General features: G+C 33.1%; 1 protein-coding gene and 1 pseudogene across 5 annotated transcripts in view; one reads left to right on the top strand and one right to left on the bottom strand.

Annotated features, from left to right (window-relative positions):
* The window catches only part of LOC127490638 (WD repeat-containing protein 70 pseudogene), a 35,518-nt pseudogene extending 27,289 nt beyond the window's left edge, over nt 1-8,229 (bottom strand).
* CSMD3 (CUB and Sushi multiple domains 3) overlaps nt 1-20,987 on the top strand; it is a 1,302,111-nt gene that overhangs the window by 42,702 nt on the left and 1,238,422 nt on the right. The window lies entirely within an intron of this gene.

The following is a 20,987-nucleotide window of genomic DNA, read 5'->3' as shown; positions in this document are numbered from 1 at the left end:
TAGATTATGGGCTGATATCTTCCTTCCCTACTTACCAGTTTTGAAGATAAGTTTTTAAAAAGGTTATTATGTCATTCCCCTGTCACTAACAATTTTTACAGTCCTTAGATTATCCTAACGTTCGGTCTACCTGAGGCTGATCATACAGGCTGTGCCACCTTCATTTGCTTTTACCCATGGAAAGCCTCTTTTGTTGTTTTATGAACTTGCTAAGGTTAGAAATTTTCAGCAATGTTATTAAGTGATCATCACTGACTCAGATTGAAAATCCTGGTATGTAGATAGCTTAAGTTTTCCATTAGCAATATTAAATTTGTTGGGTCAAAGATTTGTTTAGTTTTAATTATATAACTATAAACCTAGTTCCATGTCTCTCACCTAACACACATATAATTCATACTTTTTAAGGAAGGAAATGATTGTCAGCTTGTTTCTTTGATTTTTAATATGCAATAGGAAAACATTTTTTTAAATCAGTTATATTCTGGCAATAAATAATATTCTACTTTTGTATCCCTTTGTCCTTTGTTCTTCTCCAAAATAATGGTTGCACCATGCTTTTATTATCAAGTACAAAAGAATATGTACTTGTGTACATATAGTATAAACGGCACACAATTGTAGGGGTACTTATGGGAAAAATGTTTGCTGAATATGTGAGTGAATGAATACCTAACCTATTCAGATAGAAATCAAAATCTCACTTTGAGTCATCATATAGCTGTTTCCCAATTATTATAAGCAGTCTCTCTATAAAAAAATACAAGGACTTGCTATATCTCATTCACTGAATGATATCCTAGATAGAAAAAAGCACATATCCTACCTTTGGGAAAATTAAAATAAAATTCTTTTGTGATTGGCTGAAATTCCTAAACTTTTAAATTTTACACAAATTGTATTTATTTTCTTGTATATCTGTGTTTATAAATTTGTGTTTATTCACTGAATATGTATTAAGAAGTTTTAAACAATGTCTAATTGACTCATGATTGCTATAAATCAAGATATGATGATTGTAATGCATTATTTTATATGATATATTCATTTTTTAAAATAAATTATTTACATGTATTGAGCCTTCTTTCTTTTCATCTGGCATATGCAAATTAACATGTATAGGAAAATTTTAAGACTTTTTTTCTAGAAGAAAGATTTTGTATATTAGATTCATTTTAGAGATTCATCTGGATGAAATTATTAGAAAGTAGCATTTTAAGGAAAGTGTTAATGTTCTAAATCTGAATATTTATTAAGTTGCACTTGGGAATCCTTTAGGTGGTTGAGTTATTTATTCCCTTTTGAATGAAACTTAAACTGTGTATGTGGATGGGCCATAAGGTAGTACTTGCACATGCACGAAACGTCAGCTACTTTCCTTCACGTGTGTGTGTGTGTGTGTGTGTGTGTGTGTGAGAGAGAGACAGTGTGTTTATCACACACAGTGAAGAAGCTTTCAGCCATGGAGGAATGTTTGCAGAGAGGGAATGCAGTCTGACTGGCAAGGCAAAACCTTATCACCATAACTTGAAACAGAGTATTTACTTTTACATTTGCTACAGATTAATTTAACACAGCTGTCCTGGAGGTTTCAAGAGGATTTTTCACAGTATTAATGCAAAAATTCTTTCCCTTTAGAACTTCATAATCATAGGAAAATCATGTTTTATTGTTGCTGTTTCCTTTCTATGTACTTTGAAAAGAGGAAGAAAGGAAGAAATGGGAAAATTCCAAACCTCTGCCTGGTGCTATTGTCAGATTATCTATATATTTTTTCTTGTTTCAAAATTTATGTATTTAAAAATTTTTGAAATGTATTCTTTAGACCATAATTTTTTTATTTGAATTCAAAAGTGCCCATAGGATGGTACCATAGAAACAAAAAGAAAACATAATTTAGAATATTAGGTTTTGAATTGCCTTTTTATGAGTGTTCTGTATTATTCTAGTGATATTATCTTTTCAAGAAGACTTTCAGAAATAGAGCTGTCAAAATTAGTCATTGATTGTTTAATTATTCATCATATTTATAATACAAAATAGTTTTTCATTAGTTTAGATAAAAAACTACGATGAAACTGAGAGAATAAGCAATGCTAAAATGGACACAGCTGTGGGTTTATTAAATCCAATTCATTCCTAATTTAGTAAGAGCTCCCACTGATTCTAAAGATAGTTTTGCCTGAGTAAGGACTGAAAAATTGGTCTTTATATTCAGAGAGTGCAATTGTATTTAATGCTCGGATAGTTATTCTATTCTCTCTAGAAGTCAATAGTGCACCTGGTTTATAACTTAATGTTTAGAACCAAAACATATCCCCCCCTCCCCAAAAGTAAGCTATTAAGAAAACATCACCTACTTATAGGAATACTTTACTGTGGCATATTGTATTTATTTTGCTTTTTAAAAACAACTATTTACTAGTAAGACAAAATGTTTAGCACATTGTATTAACATCTTACAGTTTCTCTCTATAGTTATTTACTTATACTTTCAGGTGAATTATACATGTATATATTTAGGTGATGGAAACGCTTTCCTGAGTTAAGATGAAAAAATGTTTGGCATTAAAAATCCATTTTTTTTTAAGCTCCAGTGTTAGACACAAAGCCAACAATACTGAGGATGATGAAGATGACAGTGAATACAGTTAGGCTATTAATTTGCATTTGTATTAATGCATTCATGCACCAGTTAGTAAATCCTGAGTCATTTTATCCCCACCACCAGTTTCTTAGATGATAACTTCTGGAATTAACCCTCTTTTTGTGGACAGAACACAGTAATAGGAGACTGTCCAAGCCCTGTCTTCTACTTAAGTGACCCCTAATAATAAATATTTCAATTTCCATTTATAAAATAGATATCACTGAAGTGCCTTTCAATTTTCTCTCCAGCTTTAAATTCAGCACACTTTGATACTAAAGCAGATATTTCTTTAAAGATTCATGTTTGTTTATTTGATATCTAGAATCATGGAAAGAGATGGAGAGACAGAGAGAAACAGAGAGAGATCTTCCATCCACTGGTTGACTCCCCAATTGGCAGCAGCAGCTAGTATGGCCCAGGCCAAAGCCAGGATCCAGGAGCTTCAACTTGGTTTCCCTTGTGGGTGCAGGGGTCAAACCACTTGGGCCATCTTCTGCTGCTTTCTCAGGTGTATTAACAGGGAGCTGGATAAGAAGTGGACTCAAACCAACACCTACATGTAATGGTGATTGCAGATGGTTGCTTTACCTAACATGCCATATCGCCAGCCCCAAGGAATGTTGACAATACTTTATTCAGTTTTTTTCTTTGCATGTATTTTTTTCTATCCATAAAGAATTCAAGCCATTTGATCAGTATCATATATAACAGCTTTAATATCTTGTGGCTACAATGGCTATTGTTCAGATAAAAATCTAGGAATTTAGGATATCCAGGATTTTTATCAAAATATCTATATTTAATGCTACAATAATTTGCATATAGTGAATAGCTGATGAATATATGTCTATTAACTAGATTCCATGAGTATTTCACTTAGTGATATATGGCTACTGTTTCTAGGAAGGAAATTCCTATGCTTTATTTTTGATCTATCAAGGTAGCCATTTTCATAATCTTAGAATTGTATTTGATGTACATGAAATCTGTTCTCATTATACTAACTTTGAAAAAGTTAAAGAAAGAGTAGCACTTTTAAATACAGCAAAAGCATGGTTCTATGTAGTGGTATTTGTTACATATTGATGCCAAGACTCCAAACATCAATGGCTTGGCATACATGCATTTATTTAGCTCAAAAGGTTGGAAGTTACTTTTTTCTTTTAGTCTCAGGCTTATTCACATAGGTCAGCAGGTACTGGCTGGCTATCAGAGAAACTAGAATAGTCAAGGCAAATCCAAATAGATTCTGACTCACTTGTCTCAACTTCCAGAGACAAAAACCTGAGCATGTGGTCATAATGATGGCTAGTCTCTTTACATGTATTATACCTGTTAAAACACCACTGGCCAACATTAATCACATTGCCATATTCAGAATCATGACAAAGTGAAATACACCATGTTATTTAGTAAGATGAACTGCAAAATCATGTAACAAAGAGTATGTATACAAGCAGTGATACAGAATAGGAGCCATTAATGTAGTCTATACTCGCTAATTCAACTGATCTAACAGTCTGCATGTTTTACAAATATAAGAAATGTCCTTTACTTTGGGTGTTAGTATAGATTAAATGTTATATGAAGAGGACAGCCCTTGGCTTTTTGGTTAAGAAGTGTAAAACCCATACCTGATTGCCTGGGTTCCATACTCAGCTCCACTCCTTACTCCAACTTCCTTAAAATGCAGATCCTGGGAGACAGTATTGATACTCAAGTATTTGGGTTTCTACCACCCATATGGAAGATCAGCATTGAGTTCTTGTCTCCCATATACAGTGTGCCTGTGGCACAGCTGTTGCAAACAGCTCCCAGTGGGTGGGAGCATTCTCTGCCAGTCTGTCTCCCTCTCTCATCTTGGAAGACATTTTATCTTTAATTCTATTCTTTAAATGTGCCCTACTTCTCTGATATTCTCAAAGTTATATACTTTTAAAATCTGACTTTTTGAGTCAAAGAGTTTAATGGCTTCCTTTGTGTATCTCTCATGATTTTTAGCAATTTATCTTTTGTGCATTGACTTTAAGTATACATCAATCACTGAAAATGTCATATCTATTTCAACTGCCATGTTGCAGTTTATTGTAAGGAGAGCATTAATCATTTTTTTTTGAAACTTGAGCTCCTTAGATTTTCTGTTGTATCCAATTTTTTTTTGTTCAGTCACTTTACAGTAATTCAATCTGGTGACACTTTCAAAAGTAACTTTTTAAGAAAATTTACCAAGCATATCATGTAATTTTCTATGAATTTTCAATCAAAATTAAATTTGAACTGTTAAACTTTATAGTATTTCTATATTGCATGAGTTCACCATAATAAAATTTTGAAAAATATATAAATCAATGTTTGAAAAGCAAGAAATACATAAGCCATGATTCACTAATATTAATTATCAGATGCCAGTAATTAATTTATTGAAAAGAAAAGAAAATCTCTATTTATTTGTTGATGTGTTAGATTTTATTAATTTAAGGTACCAAGAAAATGCTGGATATAAATGAAAGAAAAATAGACAGAATTAACCTTCACTTATTCATTTCCAAATTGATGGAGGCTGACTGAATTATTTACCAATGTGAAGGTGATTCTAAATTTTTACAGTTGTTAGTATTACTAAACAGATGATTTTGACCATTAAAAGAATATTTGTGATCCAACAATTCCACTATTGAGTATACATACAAAGAAATAATATCAACATGTCAAAGAGATATTTGTACTCCCTTTTACATTGCATACTACACAAAATAGCCAAGATATGGAAGCAAAAGTGTCCATCAGTGGATAAATGAAAAGAAATTATAGCATATAAAATCATAGTATATAAGCACAGTGGAAAATTATTTATTCATAAAAAGAAAACAATCTTCTCATGTGTGACTATATAAGTGAATCTGGAGGGCTTTATGTTAACTGAAATAAGCCAGGCATGAAAAGACAACTACCACATGATCTCACTCACACAATATGTGGATTCTAAAAAGGTTGATCTAACAGAAGTAGAGAGTAGAATGTTGGAACCATTATACTGGGAAAAAATACGGGGAAGGAGGTATTGGGATATTAGTCAAAAAGTACATATTAACTGTTGGGAGGAATCAATAAGAGATTTGTTATGCAATATGGTGACTATAGTTAATGACAATATTGTATTCTTGAAAGATGCTAAGATAGTGGATGCTAAGTACCCTAGGTAATAAAAATTATAACTGTGTGGTAAAACACTTGTTAATGAGCAAGCTTTAACTATTCAGATATGTTTCCAAACACCATGTTGTATATGATAAACACATACAATATTATATGTAAAATAAATACATCCAAAAAAAGAATATTTCCAATGGAAATATATTTGCTTAAAATGAGTAGTTTACTATTTTTTGAAATAATGAACTTAAGTTCAAAATGTTTTAAATAATTAGCAAAATTAGTGACTAGAAAGCTGAGATAATATATGAGGGGATTTCAAACACTTATAGAAAAGAGAATTAAAAGATGATTTTGTTTTGGTGCAAAAAATTCTGAAATCTATGTATAGTTTTTCATAGTATTTGTTTTCCATGAAATTTTTGAAGACCTGCATATATTCAGAATTCTTATACTATGCATACTACAAAGCCATAGAAACTAAAACAGCATGGTACTCGCATAAAAACTGACATATAAATCAATGGAACAGAATAGAGAGCCCAGAAATTAATCTACATACCTATAGCCAACTGATTTTTGACAAGAGTGCTCAGATTATTCAGTGGAGTAAGGATAAATTCTTCAACAAATGGTGCTGGCAAAACTGTATGTATATACATAAAGAATGAAATTAGATATCTACCTCTTATCTTATACAAAAATGAAGTCAAAATGGATCAAAACTTAAATTTAAGACCTGAAATTATGAAGTTGCTGGAAGAAAATGTAAGGGAAACACTCCAAAGCATTGGTGTAGGGGATGATTTCTTAGATAAGACCCCCAAAGCACAGATGACAAAAGCAAAACTAAACAAATGAGACTAGCAAATTCAGAAGCTTTTGCACAGCCCAGAAAACAATCAATAGAGTGAAGAGAAATCCAACAGAGTGGGAAAAATATTTGCAAACCACCTGACAAAGGATTAATATCCCAAATATATCAGCAACTTAAAAAACTCAACAACAACATAAACAATCCAGTTTGAGAAATGGGCAGAGTATTTCAACAGACAGCTCTCAAAAGAGAAATACAAATGGCCAACAAATATATTAAAAAATGTTCAACAGCTTTAGCCATCAGTGAAATATAAATCAAAATCATAATGAGATATATCCTCAATCCTGTCAGAATGGCTAAAATCCAAAATGCAGAGAGTAACAGACACTGGTGAGAATATGGACAAAGGAGAATACTGATACCCTGCTGGTAGGAATGTAAATGAGTGCAGCTATAGTGGAAAACAGTGTGGGAATTCCTTTTAAAAACTAGAAATAGACTTGCTAAATGACCTAGCAAGCCCACTGCTGTACACACACACACACACACACACACAAAATGGAATACTATTTATCTTTAAAAAATGAAATTCTATCATTTGTAGTGAAATGGACACACTGGAGGACAACACGTTGAGTGAAATAAGCCCAAACCAGAAAGACAAATACCACATGTTCTCCCTTATATTTGGGAGCTAAAATTAAATAAAAAGGAAGAAAAATGAAATGTCTGTGAGTACCAGTAATGCTGCAAGTACAGTTCTATAAAGTTTGTTGATACCTTTGTCAAACCACTGGTTAAGAATGTTATACCACAATAGTTTTAGTGATCTGCAATTACTTTAAAATTTGCTGTATTGGATGAAATGATCATTTTTCCATTCAATTATAGTTTATAGTCATTGTCTGTATTCTCAGTAAACTAGAATTTTTTTCTTATTACTCATTAAACTTCTTATTTGGTGAGGTATTAAGCCTTTTTATTATAATATAAATTTAAAATTTGTTATCTCAAAATCTAAAAAGAGAGAAAGGGTGAAGGAAAAAGGGTAGGAGAGAGGGAGAGAGAGGAAGGGAGGGAAGAGGGGAATATCATTGTGTTCTTAGAATTTTATCTATAAATAACATTGAATCTGTGAAAAATTATTCACAAATAAATAAAATAAAAATTTAAAAAGTCCCAGAGAATGGGTAAACAATGCAGGTGATCCTTGCTCTGAAAAATGAAGAAAACTAGAGCAGTTATTAGACATTTAAGCCCCACATAAGCCACAGATGTTTTCCTAAAATATTTTTAAAATATTTTTGAAAATTCATTTGAAAGGTAGCACTACAGAGACAGAGTGTGCACACGAGATGGAAAGAGAGTGAAAGAGTCATGAAGAACCTTCCATCTGTTGGTTCATTCCCCAGATGGCTACACCAACAAGGCTGGGCTAGATAATAGCTAGGTGCCAGGAACGCCATCAGAGCTTCCCACGTAATTACCAGGGACTCAGGTACTTACGCCAGCATCTGTTGAGTCCTGGGTCCATGAACGGGGACCTGAATAGGCGACAGAGTTGCTGGAGCTCCAATCCCCAGTCTTCCTGGGATGTCCCCGTCATTATGCAAGTGTCCCAAGCAGTGGTTTAACGTACCACACCACAGTGCCCACCCCTGTATTCCTACAATATTAGTAAGTGTCATGAAGGCTTAGCACATGACAGGCAACGATAAGGAAAGTAAGGTCCATCAGAAGCAAGGTAATTTGACAGTGTCTGTCTGAGGAAGGGGAATTTCAACTTTTCTGCAATGAGCTTTTTAATAAAAAATCTGAACACACATATGTCATGTATATGCATATGAAAATAAACATGAGTTATTGAAAATTTACCATTTTATGTAAGTAAAAAGTCAAAAGAAAGGTCACCAATAACCTTGTATACTGGAAATAAGTGCAGCAAACATCTGGAAATGTATGTGAAGACCTCAATTATCACTTCTTCCAATTACTTCTTCACAGGCCATATGCACATGCATACAAAATTGATATCATTTAGTATAGGCAGTAGCTTCTCTGTTGTTTTGAAAAATGTACATTTCTCATTGGGAGTAATTGTCCATTGAAAACCCTCTAAAGGCTAACAGTTTATATTATAGATATCCACAATATCTACATCCATATCTATACTGTATCTGGTTCTATATCTCTTATATACATTCTTATATTATTGGTCACTTAGATTGCACTTCTGTCATAAATACTACTATGAAGAACATCCTAAGTATAGATTCCTTAATGACCTCTCTGATTATTTGCTTAGAAAAAAATCCTCAATGAGAAAATATCTGGGACAAATCAAATGGCCAGTTGTATAGCTCTTGATATTTGTTTCCAAGTAGCAGGACATGAATCGCATATTTGTACTAATTGAATTAACTAATATAATGGAAGTTTTCATTTTTTTTTTATTTTAAAAAATTTTGTCAGTATTTCTTTAAGTTTTAATGGTCTCAGATTACTTTAATGCTAAATATGATAAAATAAAATACATTAATAATCTGTTTTCAAAATATGTAAGGTAGCATCTATTGCTTTTAACTTCTTTGAAAAAAGTGTGTTTTTTGTTTAAAAATAATAGATACCATCATAGATTGGTAAAAAATAATGGAAAAGATTTAGTAATTATTTTTAATCAAACAGTTCTGCTCAAGTCCTTAAGTGCTGTTTATAATCTAAAGAAATACTTATAAAAATAAATATTTTGTTTAATAATGTATCATATGAAAATCTGTTTTTGTTCATTTGTACAAAACATAAAATATTAAATCCTATACATTTAACTAAAAAGTACATGAAACTATGAAGAAAGATGAAATAAAGGGTTCAACTCTGCCTAACAATAGAACAATTTTGTGGTTGCTGAAAAAATATAAAATAAGATATTGTGTCATGAAATGAAATCTATGAAAACATTTTTGCTATATGGAAATAAAACACTGTAAAGAACAAAATTTTGGTCAGGATAAAGTGTAAAATGATTACTTCAGCTGAATTTATAATTATATGACCTAAATTTTGGCATTAAATTACTTATGATTACAAATTGATGGAGAACACTGGATATTTTTAGCACTTTCAGCACAGTAGCAAAATTCCCTTTACAATTTAGTTAATATTAAAGTATTATATGTGTTTATTAGATATTATCATAATTTTCCCTATGTTGTGCCTTTAAGTAAAATTAAAGAGTATATGTACGTGAGGAACTTAGTTTATATAAACAATCAGCATGAATATATTACAAACTCAGGAAATGCAAGTAAAATGTTAATATTGAGTTAGAACACAAAAAGAGTTATGCTTCCTGATACAGTTTTCAAATGTGTTGCTTTAATATATCTGTTATCATTTACTTTTAACAAATTGAAAGATACATTTAAATTCAGAAGATGATTTTCAACATGAAGCAACACTTTGGGGCAAGTGGTTTTTCAAGTGAAATTTAATATGATTAAATATCTATAGTGTAAGCCAGGAGGAATAAAAGATAAATCATACTCTGTGGTTAGTATTCATAATGAGGTAAAGGAGAAAGACAACTGAAAACATGTGGAATTAGAAAATTAGTGACAATATGGCATTCTTACTGGAAATCCAAAAATATAGGTGAAATGTTATTTGACAATGATCCTGAAGGCTTATATTATCTCATACATGGAGACTGGAGGAAGGGCTTTCAGGTCTTTGGAAATGCAAATATTTTCCTATTGTTGGCAATATGCAATGTATGTATTGCCAGTGTGTTTAGAAAGATAGGTACATTGTAGCCAGAGCACTGTGAGTTTAGCATTTTATGACATAATTTCTGGCTTTATTTTCATGAAAGGAGGGATATTGCATAATTTTCAAGTTGAAGAGGGACATGTGCTGGTTTGGGTTTTAAGATAAATGATATTAATAGGAATAGTGAACTGATAAAGCAATGCAACAGGTAAGGACAACAGATAAAGGATACAAATGCTTTGATATTCATTTAGGTGAGATATGGGAAGCCTTGAATTGGGGATATACCATGGATAGGCACCAAAAGTATAGACAGAATTAATCAGAATAGGATTCTTAATAATGTAGATGAAGATATGATAGGGGGTTCCAATTTAAGTGATTGTAAGGAAGCAAAATAGTTACCCATGATACAGAACAATATATTTTAGATGTTTTCCAAACATTTATTTCATATTCATATTATTGTCTACTTCATTGAAAATATTTTCATTTTTATTCATTATTTCATTAACAAACACATTCTGACCAATAGAGTCAATTAAATATAATTTTATAAGGCCCCAAGAATATTTTCACTATTTCCAATTCTCATCTCCACATATATTATTATCATTCCTGTAAGTAAGTTGTACCCCTATTTACTTAAAAAGCAACATCTGAAAGAAAACTAATATAGTATCATCGTTCCATTTTAATTTTCCCCCTTTTTTGGTCTCCTTTTTAAATTCTGTCATTGAAAAATCGGTTTTTTTTTTTTTTTTTTTTTTAGTGAAGACAAATTAAATCTTTTTTTAATATCACAATTTTCAACTAAATTGGTTCATTTTATACAATCCTTTTTAAAATATCCTCTTCCCTTTTTTTCCCTTTTAATGATTTCCCTTTGGAATATGTATGTGTAGGAGTTCCAGTCATGATTCTGTCCTTCAGTTTAATGGCTACATGTAATTCTTGTGCCTTTCTTATCAACCTTCTTGAAAGGATGACACCAATTCTTTCCAATTCACTTCCTCATCATTCAAGTTTTCCACACGACTGCTTGTCTCACAACTTTGGAGAAGCTGTTATATTGAAGAGACTGAACCCACTTGGCTTGCTGTATATATTGGATCAAAGTTCCTCCTTCTTGACATCCTTCCCTTCCTTGCTTACTCTGATGCCTTTGTTGACTCCTATTTTCTGACAGCCCAAATAAACAAAACACCCTATATGGGGTCTGTCATTATTTTTTCTGTTTCCTTGCAAGGTTTCCTGTAGAAGGGTATCTGTGTTTATAGCTTTATTGGGCTCCAAGTCAACTCTCTCCTGCCTCTTTCTCATGCTGTCTCATTCTCTGCCTCATCTTTCACTTCTCACATTTCCAAAGCCAGGTTCTAGAGACACAGCTGGTACTTTGAAATCTCTATTGGGATAAAAATATATCGTTTCCTATGTCTTTGTATTTCTCATATATTTAATAATGGCTCCACTGTTGTCTTCAGTGCTTGGGATTGAAATCATCTTTAATTCTTCTAATATTTTTCAACTACTTCTATAGAACTTACCTTTGCTTTCCATTGTTTTTGTAATCACTAGTTTTATTTTCCAAATAAAACTGTTTCTCCATGCAACTGGGCATATTCTTTATTTTTTTCTAACTTCTTGTGTTTATTTTTATTCCAAAGGCAAAAAAGATAGAGATCTTCCATTTTTGGTTCTTTCCCTAAATGCCCTCAACAGCCAGAGCTAGTTCAGGCCAAACCCAGGAGCTAGGAATCGAATCAGGGACTGCCATTTGGGTTTAACAGACCAAAGCACAGGAGCTATCATCTGCTGCCTCCCAGAAGGGATTAGTAGAAACCAGGGCAAAAACCTGCGCAGTCAAGACTTGCAGCAGGCACTCTGATATGGGATGCAGGGCTTCCAAGTGGTGACTTAACTGCTGAGTCATATGCACACCCCCATAAGTTAGCCTGTATTATTATTCCTGGTTTCATTATGGTTGAATGAAGAAGATAAGTATAGTATCAATGGGGTGTGTGTGAGAGAGAGAGAGGGAGGAGAGAGAGACTTCTACTGAGACAATAAAAGGTTTAGTTTCCTGTTCTGGAAGCTTCATTTAGAATATTCAAACTGATGACTGAATTTTTAACTGTGTTGAGAAGAGGCATATCTTATGGACATGTATTATACACGAGAAATGCATCTTTGCTATTGTAATTCACTTCCTATTGAAAGAGCATATGTTTTTGAGTAACCTAAGTAATGCTAATTGATAAAAATATTGAAATATTCCTATTTCAAGACTTAGGAGGCCGGCGCTGCAGCTCAATAGGCTAATCCTCCGCCTTGCGGCGCCGGCACACCAGGTTCTAGTCCCGGTTGCCCCTCTTCCAGGCCAGCTCTCTGCTGTGGCCCGGGAGTGCAGTGGAGGATGGCCAAGTTCTTGGGCCCTGCACCCCATGGGAGACCAGGAGAAGCACCTGGCTCCTGCCATCGGATCAGCGTGGTGTGCCGGCCGCAGCGCGCCGGCCACGGTGGCCATTGGTGGGCATTCAGGGGAGTGAATCAGAGGATTGGCGCTCTCTCTGCCAGTCTGTCTTTCTGCTCTTAAATAAATAAATAAAAAGAATTAACATATAAAATTATATTCATGAAGTCATTTCTTATGCTGTTCATCTGTTCACTCGATAAATATGTATTAAGTGTTTACCACATGCTATAAGCTGGCATTGCAGCATTGAACAAGCATATAAAATCTTTTGCTCTCATGGATATTACATTGTATTGAGATTTAGACTGGGAGAAAATTTATAATCAAGTTAATTGTCCAAAAAAGTACAGTGTTGAATGATTTATGAGACACCAACATATTAAAGTCCTATAACCTTTAAAATATAGTTATTAACACAAATTATTATAATTAAATGTTTACAGGGTAAGTTTTGAAGTCATATTCAAATATCAACTCTGTCTCCTGGTATACCAGGCTTGCATATTTTATTTGTGAAATATGGACAATTGAACAATATTTACATTAAAATGTTATTAGGATTAAACATGATCATCCATGTAAAGTTCATAATAATTGTTCAGCAAATGCTAGTACTTTTATTTTTCCCCTTGATGACATGCTATGGTAATATTAAAAATATATTTCTAAAGAATATCTGTTAATACATGAACACTCTCAGTGAAGCAATGCTATATATAAAATGCAGCATAAAAGCTTTATATAGTCTACCATTTTAAAATCTCACAAGCATTAATAAGTATAAATGTATTATGTAAAAAACAGTATATAAAACTTTAAAGATCATATAATTTTCAGTTTTCAATAGTTTAATACAATGTCTTCTGTGTCTTGATGATTGTACTATAAAATATTACCAGTAGTCAATTTTGGGCAATAGAAATAAGCAATGGATGACTTTTTATTTATTAGTTTTCTCCACAAAAATGTTTTATTTTTGTTGTGGTATTTCATTATTTTTAATTTGAAGCAAAGTATACCTATGCCATCTGATTCTGGGTGGTTCAAATAAGGTATACTTCCCTAATTTTTCCCTTGTACTTTATAAAAGAATGTTACCAACTCTTGGCTCAACTACATGATCAGTGTAGCAATCTGCCAATACCAGAAAATTGTAGAATATCATGAATTTATAATTTTGTACATACAATTTTTCATGCCACCAGTGGTGCCTGCAAAAAGCCTAGAGTAGATGTCAATTCACAAATAATAAAATAAGATCTTAAAACACTCTAAATAAATAAGCAACAAGTATTGACACTTGTCATTTAACTAATCCTTATCCCTGCTGCTTTGGACTAGGAAAGGAAGCAAACATGAAACCATTCCTATTATGATTCCTTTCAGACTTTGAAAGACCTCCTGGAAATTGGGAAGCATGAAAATAAATATCTTAAAATACATAAATTGAAGTATTTATATAATTAATTTATATAAAAGAACGTACTATCTACACAGGTGTTTTAATCACTTAACAGCAACAATATGTGAAATGTAGGCAAGCTACCTACTTATGTATTGATAGCAAATCCTTCTTTTCCTAAAAGTGTTAATAAAATAATTGCTCCCTTACATATTTTTATTAGTGGCTAATTATAAAACCAAACACATTTTGTAAAACATTGAGTTTAAAATACATGGTAGATATTTATAATAAGCTTATTTTATGGTGACTTCTCTGCTCGCTCTTTAACTTATTAATTCTTGGAACCTACTCAGTCAAAATTGTTAATCACATGATTTAAATGGAGTAACATGCATAGAGGCATGGGATCTGAGAATTGGAAATATCTAAATACATATTTATTCCCATGCCCAATCCAATCCAATGACACATTCTGTTTACATTTCTTATAATAATTGTCAGTTTCTATCTCATTTAAGATGTCAGGGTGTTTATTCTTTTCTTCTCTTCATAGTCTTCTCTCTCTAAATATTTATGGTAATATCCTATTTATACTCTCTTACAAAGTTTCTCATAGAGTGTGTGTTAGCTTTGGTTATTTTGTTTGTCAATCTGGTGAATTCTATCAAAATTTTTGTCTTATTAACTGATAAGATAAATGCATTGCCTTTATTCTAATTAAGCTTGAATAATGATTACAAATTGCATCTAATACAGAAATAAAAACTGCATTGATGTTTATAGCTCAACCCAATTTTCAGCATATGGCAAATATATACCTTGCGACGCTCTACTGAAGTTTTTACAACCTCTAATTTCTGGTTTTGTGCCATGCTTTAATATATGAAGCTCTAAAAAGAGTTGGTGAACTCAAAAGGCTTCCATAGCCTTGGCGACTCATGATAAGAGCCTAGGGTGATTACTGATGCCATAAACAAGAGTGTCAATTTGTTAAGTCAACAATAGGAGTCACTGTGCACTTACTCTTCATGTAGGATCTCTGTCCTTAATGTGCTGTACATTGTGATTTACTGCTATAACTAGTACTCACACAGTATTTTTCACTTTGTGTTTCTATGTGGGTGCAAACTGTTGAAATCTTTACTTAATATATGCTAAACTGATCTTCTGTATATAAAGAGAATTGAAAATGAATCTTGATGTGAATGGAAGGGGGGAGGGAGAGGGAAATGGGAGGGTTGCGGGTGGGAGGAAAGTTATGGAGGGGGAAGCCATTGTAATCCATAAGCTGTACTTTGGAAATGTATATTCATTAAATAAAAGTTAAAAAAATATATATGAAGCTCTAACAGCAGCACTTTCTTCTACTTCAATTTGTTTTCATGTTTCCATATTAGTGTTTTACTTATACAATACTTCTGAGAACACGTTGTGCTATTGCGAGCCACTCTTTTCTCATCTCTTTTCTTGACCATTTTAATTATTTTTCCCTGGTAGTTTAAACCTATGATTTTAGAAATATTGAAGACTGTGTATAGTACTTCAATTGTTTCCATAAACAATGTCCAAAATACATTAAAAAGTAACATTTCACTTTAAAAAATATAGTCACTCAATTTTTGAAGTGAATGTCAAAAGAAAATGGGTGAAACATAATATCACCAAGCAACTTATTAATTGCTACACTATACATTTTAAACAAAATGAAAACTTTATCAACAATATCTTTAAGAATATTAGCAAAAATTATTTTTAATACCTAATCAAAAGTTACAAAAGTTATAATAAAGTATAAATAGTTAACGATGTAAACAAAAGGTATATAAACCACATTTTGTGTGTTAACAAAAAATACTATGCTTACTTTTTGCAGAAAAATTAAAATACAATTTTCTTACTATACAATTCAGAATTTTAAAATATACAACTCAAGGTCTGACTATATTGAGTAACTATTCAACATTCGCCATAATCTAATTTTAGAACATTTTGTTCGCTAAATAAAAGAGACTCTGTTAGCCTTCTGTTATAGTCTTCCTCTGACTCACTCTACTCCCTAGACAGACACCAATTTACTTTCTTATATTGTATATCCTGCACTTTATTGTATAGAGTCATAAAGTATAAAATTTATATAACTGAATTTTTAACTTAGTATTTTGTTTTCAGCATTCACCCATGTTGTAACATGTGTCAGTATTTAGATTCTTTTTAGTGACAAATAGTACTTCTTTATTCATTCATCAATTAATGAACTTTAGGGTTGCTCAACTTTCTAGCTATTCTGAATTATGCTATCATAAACATGTGGGTACAAGACTTTCTGTGTGAATATTTTATAATTTCTTAGATATATATTAAGCAGTGGAGTTATTGGATTATAGAATGACTTTATACTCAAGTTTTTGAGAAATTGTCAAATTATTTTTCAAAGAGGCTTTACTATTTGGCATTCCTGCCAGAAACGCACACAGGGAAAAAAAAAAAAAAACCTGCATATTCTCACCAAATCTTGCTATATCCTTTTTGATTATCACTATCTTTATGAGTATGGTTTTGATTTTAACAGTCTTAATAGCCAATAATGCTGAATTGTTTCCTGTTTTCAGTGCATTGAAAAGGCATATGCAGGAGACAATTTTTGAAATCATCTTTGAGTTTTAAAAATAAGCTTTGTGCATCAACTTCCTCTCAGCCCCTGAACCTCTCTGTTCCATAATCACATTTAAACTTACTCTTCATCTTTTCAAAGCTTTATATCATGTACTTCTTTTAAGATCAGGAAATTTGACCTTGCCTGAGGAATCATGACTAGAAAATCATTAGATCTATATTGCTACATATCTGAAGGGATGCTGGTTCATGAAATCAGTGGTCTGCTTGAAATGAAAGTTACTGTATTGAAAGATACTAATAATGGAAACAACTTTAGCTAATTACTAAAGCATTCCAGAATTGTGAGTGAAGAAATATATTGTGTCTTGGATGAGAAAAACCATTAATAGAAAATATCATTTCCTCACAAATCATCTATAAATCTGAAGGCATATCAATCAAGGTAGCAATGGAATTTTTGGGAGTGTTGAGAAATATTTCAAAGATTTAAGTCTTAAATGTAAATTGGGAAATTATGAAAACCAGAGGTGCACTAGGGATATATCTTACAGCAAGTAGTCTATAACGTTATAGTAAACTGTATTATTGGTGCAATTATAATAGATACATACAACACAGAGCTAGAATAGAGGGTCTAGATGCAGAGCTAGGTTGCAGCATTCCAAGTCAGTGGAGAAAGAATGAGGCAATCATAATTACTAGATAGCTGTGGGACAATTGGCTATCTAGTTGGAGTCAGTGTTGGTATATCTCTCTCACAACATAGGCAAAGTAAATTCCAGATGGATTAGTAGTCCAATTATGAGTAATAAAACCATGAAATTACTAGGAGAAAATTCATAAGATCATTTTACAGTTTTTTTTTTTTTTTGACAGGCAGAGTGGACAGTGAGAGAGAGACAGAGAGAAAGGTCTTCCTTTGCTGTTGGTTCACCCTCCAATGGCCACCGTGGCTGGTGCGCTGCAGCTGGCGCACCACGCTGATCCGATGGCAGGAGCCAGGTGCTTCTCCTGGTCTCCCATGGGGTGCAGGGCCCAAGAACTTGGGCCATCCTCCACTGCACTCCCGGGTCACAGCAGAGAGCTGGACTTGGAAGAGGGGCAACTGGGACAGAATCCGGCACCCCGACCGGGACTAGAACCCAGTGTGCCAGCGCCGTAGGTGGACGATTAGCCTATAGAGCCATGGTGCCAGCCCATTTTACAGTTTTGGTATTGGGGGAGCCTTATAAGATACCAAATTTCAGTTCCATAAATAACAATCGCTAATAGTTACAGACCATTCTTTGGTGCCAACACTCTTTCAAGCAGATTACAAATGTCAATCCACTTAACACTCACAATCTTACTAAAGTGTATGATTATCCCCACTTTGAAGACTTTAAAAAAACATAAGTACTGTTAAGTAACTTGCTTAGAGACAGAATACTAACAGGCAAACCTGATGTTTGAACTCAACCATCTAATTATAGACTCTGAGACCCTAACCACAACATCTGACTTCAGAAGAAATTAGATTCAGAATTCATAGACAGAAGATGATGGCCCAAGTACATGGCCCGCAGCCACACTTGTGGGAGAACAGGATGGAATCTCTGGCTCCTGGTTTCAGCTGGTCCCAGCTCTGGCTGTTGTGGCCACTGGAGAAGTGAAGGAGTAGATAAGAAAAATCTCTGTCTCTCCCCACTCCACCCTCATCCATCACTCTGCCTTTCAAATAAATAAATAAATACAATTTAAAAGAGAAAAATTACCCAAGAATTTGTTTAATGAGTTATTCCCTACTCAGTTTTATAGATGTCAATTGATGAAAACTTGCTAAGTGAAATATATATTAACTTCCTATGTGCTAAAGTTGAAGTAAAAACTCAAATCTATATATAATAGCACTGATGCCTGAGTGTCTCAGGAAACTCTTACCTACCGTAGTTGTTTTCTTAATAAAATGTGGGGATTTCTCCCATATACTTCAAAATGTGACTTGAAGTGATTAAATATATCCTCATTGCACACAGTGACTATTGAGGTATTGTGAGATCCACAGTTCTCATGTAAAATAGTCACATAAGGGCTTCTGATTCATCTAAAATCCCACAATATTGTGTACAATAATTGCTTAGTATGCACTGTGGCATAGGATAGGTTGATGCCTGCAATGCTGGCATCCAATATGGGCACTGGTTAGAGTTCCAGGTGCTCTACTTCCAATCCAGCTCTCTGCTACTGAGCCTGGGAAAGCAGCAGAAGATGGCCCAAGTTCTGAGGCCCCTGCACCCATGTTGGAGACCTGGAAGAAATTCCTGGCTCTTGGCTTTTCCTTGGCTTAGTGCAAGCCATTGCAGCCATTTAGGGAGTAAACTAGTAGATGAAAGAGTCTCTCTCTCTCTGTCTCTCTCTCTCTCTCTGCCTCCCCTTATCTTTCTCTGTACCTCTCCTTTTCAAATGAATACATCTTTAAATAATCACTTAACAACCTACTTCCAATGGGAATCTTGTTTCACTACAAAGTCTGAGATTATAAAGTGCATTTAAGGCATAATAAAATCTTTTTTTCTAAGTCATCCCTTAGAGAATTTTTGAAAGAAGGAAATAAATATAGCACATTTAATTTATTTAACTATGACATGGTTAGGGGACATCAATCCTCATTTGGAGCTCCTCTCAGAAAATCAATTGTTATTATTACCAAGAGACAAGAAACCAATACCCAAACTGTCTTTTCTTCTGGGACAACCCACCACTGAATCTAAGAAGAATAAAAATCTTTCATAGCATAGAAGCATTATTAAAAGAAAACATCACTAGTTTCAAATAAAACAGCAGAAAGTAAACCTTAATTTAATAAAGATAAAATGATCAAGGAATGATATCAATGAAATGAGTCTCAGTGATTAGAAAAGGGCAGGAAATTCTGTTAACTCTATAATGGCTACATAGAAATAGTTATTAAAACAGTCACACTTTTTATATTTTATTTTATATTTTCATATTTTATACTTTATTTCATTTAAAAATTTTAGTTTAAAGCAGTCAATTCAAATATTAACTTATAAGTATCACTGCCTTATTAAAATACTTACTTTGTTAGAGAACATTGGGGAAACCCTGCAAGGTGTTGGTATAGGCAAAGACTTCTTAGGAAAGACCTCAGAGGCACAAGCAATCAAAGCCAAAATTAACAAGTGGGATTACATCTAATTGAGAAGTTTGTGTACTGCAAAAGAAACACTCAGGAAAGTGAAGAGGCAACCAACAGAATGGAAGAAATTATTTGCAAACTATGCCACTGATAAAGGATTAATAATCAGAATATATAAAGAGATCAAAAAACTCAAAAACAACAAAACAATCCAGTGAAGAAATGGGCAAAGGACTTAAACAGACATTTCTAAAAAGAGGAAATGTAAATGGCCAAAGACACATGAAAAATTGCTCAGGATCACTAGCTATCAGGGAAATGAAAATCAAAACTACAATGAGGTTTCACCCTACCCCAGTTAGAATGGCTCTCATACAGAAATCAACAAACAAATGTGTGGAAAAAGGCACCCTAATCCACTGTTGGTGGGAATGTAAATTGATAAAGCCAAGATAGAAGACAGTATGGAGATAGCTCAGAAATTTGAATGTAGACCTACCATATGACCCTATCATATGACCCAGCCATCCCCCTACTGGGAATTTACCCAAGGGAAATGAAATCAGCATATGAAAAATTATCTGCACCACTGCGTTTATTGCAGCTCAATTCACAATATCTAAGACATGGAATCAACCCAAATGCCTATTCACTAAAGACTGGATAAAGAAATTATGGGATATGTACACTATGGAATACTACATAGCAATAAAAAATAATGAAATCCAGTCATTTACAACAAAATGGTTGAATCTAGAAAACATCATACTTAGGGAAATAAGCCAGTTCCAAAAGGACAAATAACGTATGTTCTCCCTGACCTGTTATAACTAATAGAGCACCCAAAAGGCAATCTGTAGAAGTAGACACTTTGAGAAGCAATGACTTGAACAGCCCTTGTTTTGACTGTTGAGGAACAGTTTTTTTTTTTTCCTTTATACTATTAGTTGAACTCTTTAT

The sequence above is a fragment of the Oryctolagus cuniculus genome, chromosome 6 (genome assembly GCF_964237555.1).
Source record: "Oryctolagus cuniculus chromosome 6, mOryCun1.1, whole genome shotgun sequence".
Taxonomy (NCBI): domain Eukaryota; kingdom Metazoa; phylum Chordata; class Mammalia; order Lagomorpha; family Leporidae; genus Oryctolagus; species Oryctolagus cuniculus.
This window is presented reverse-complemented; position numbering and strand designations above follow the sequence as displayed.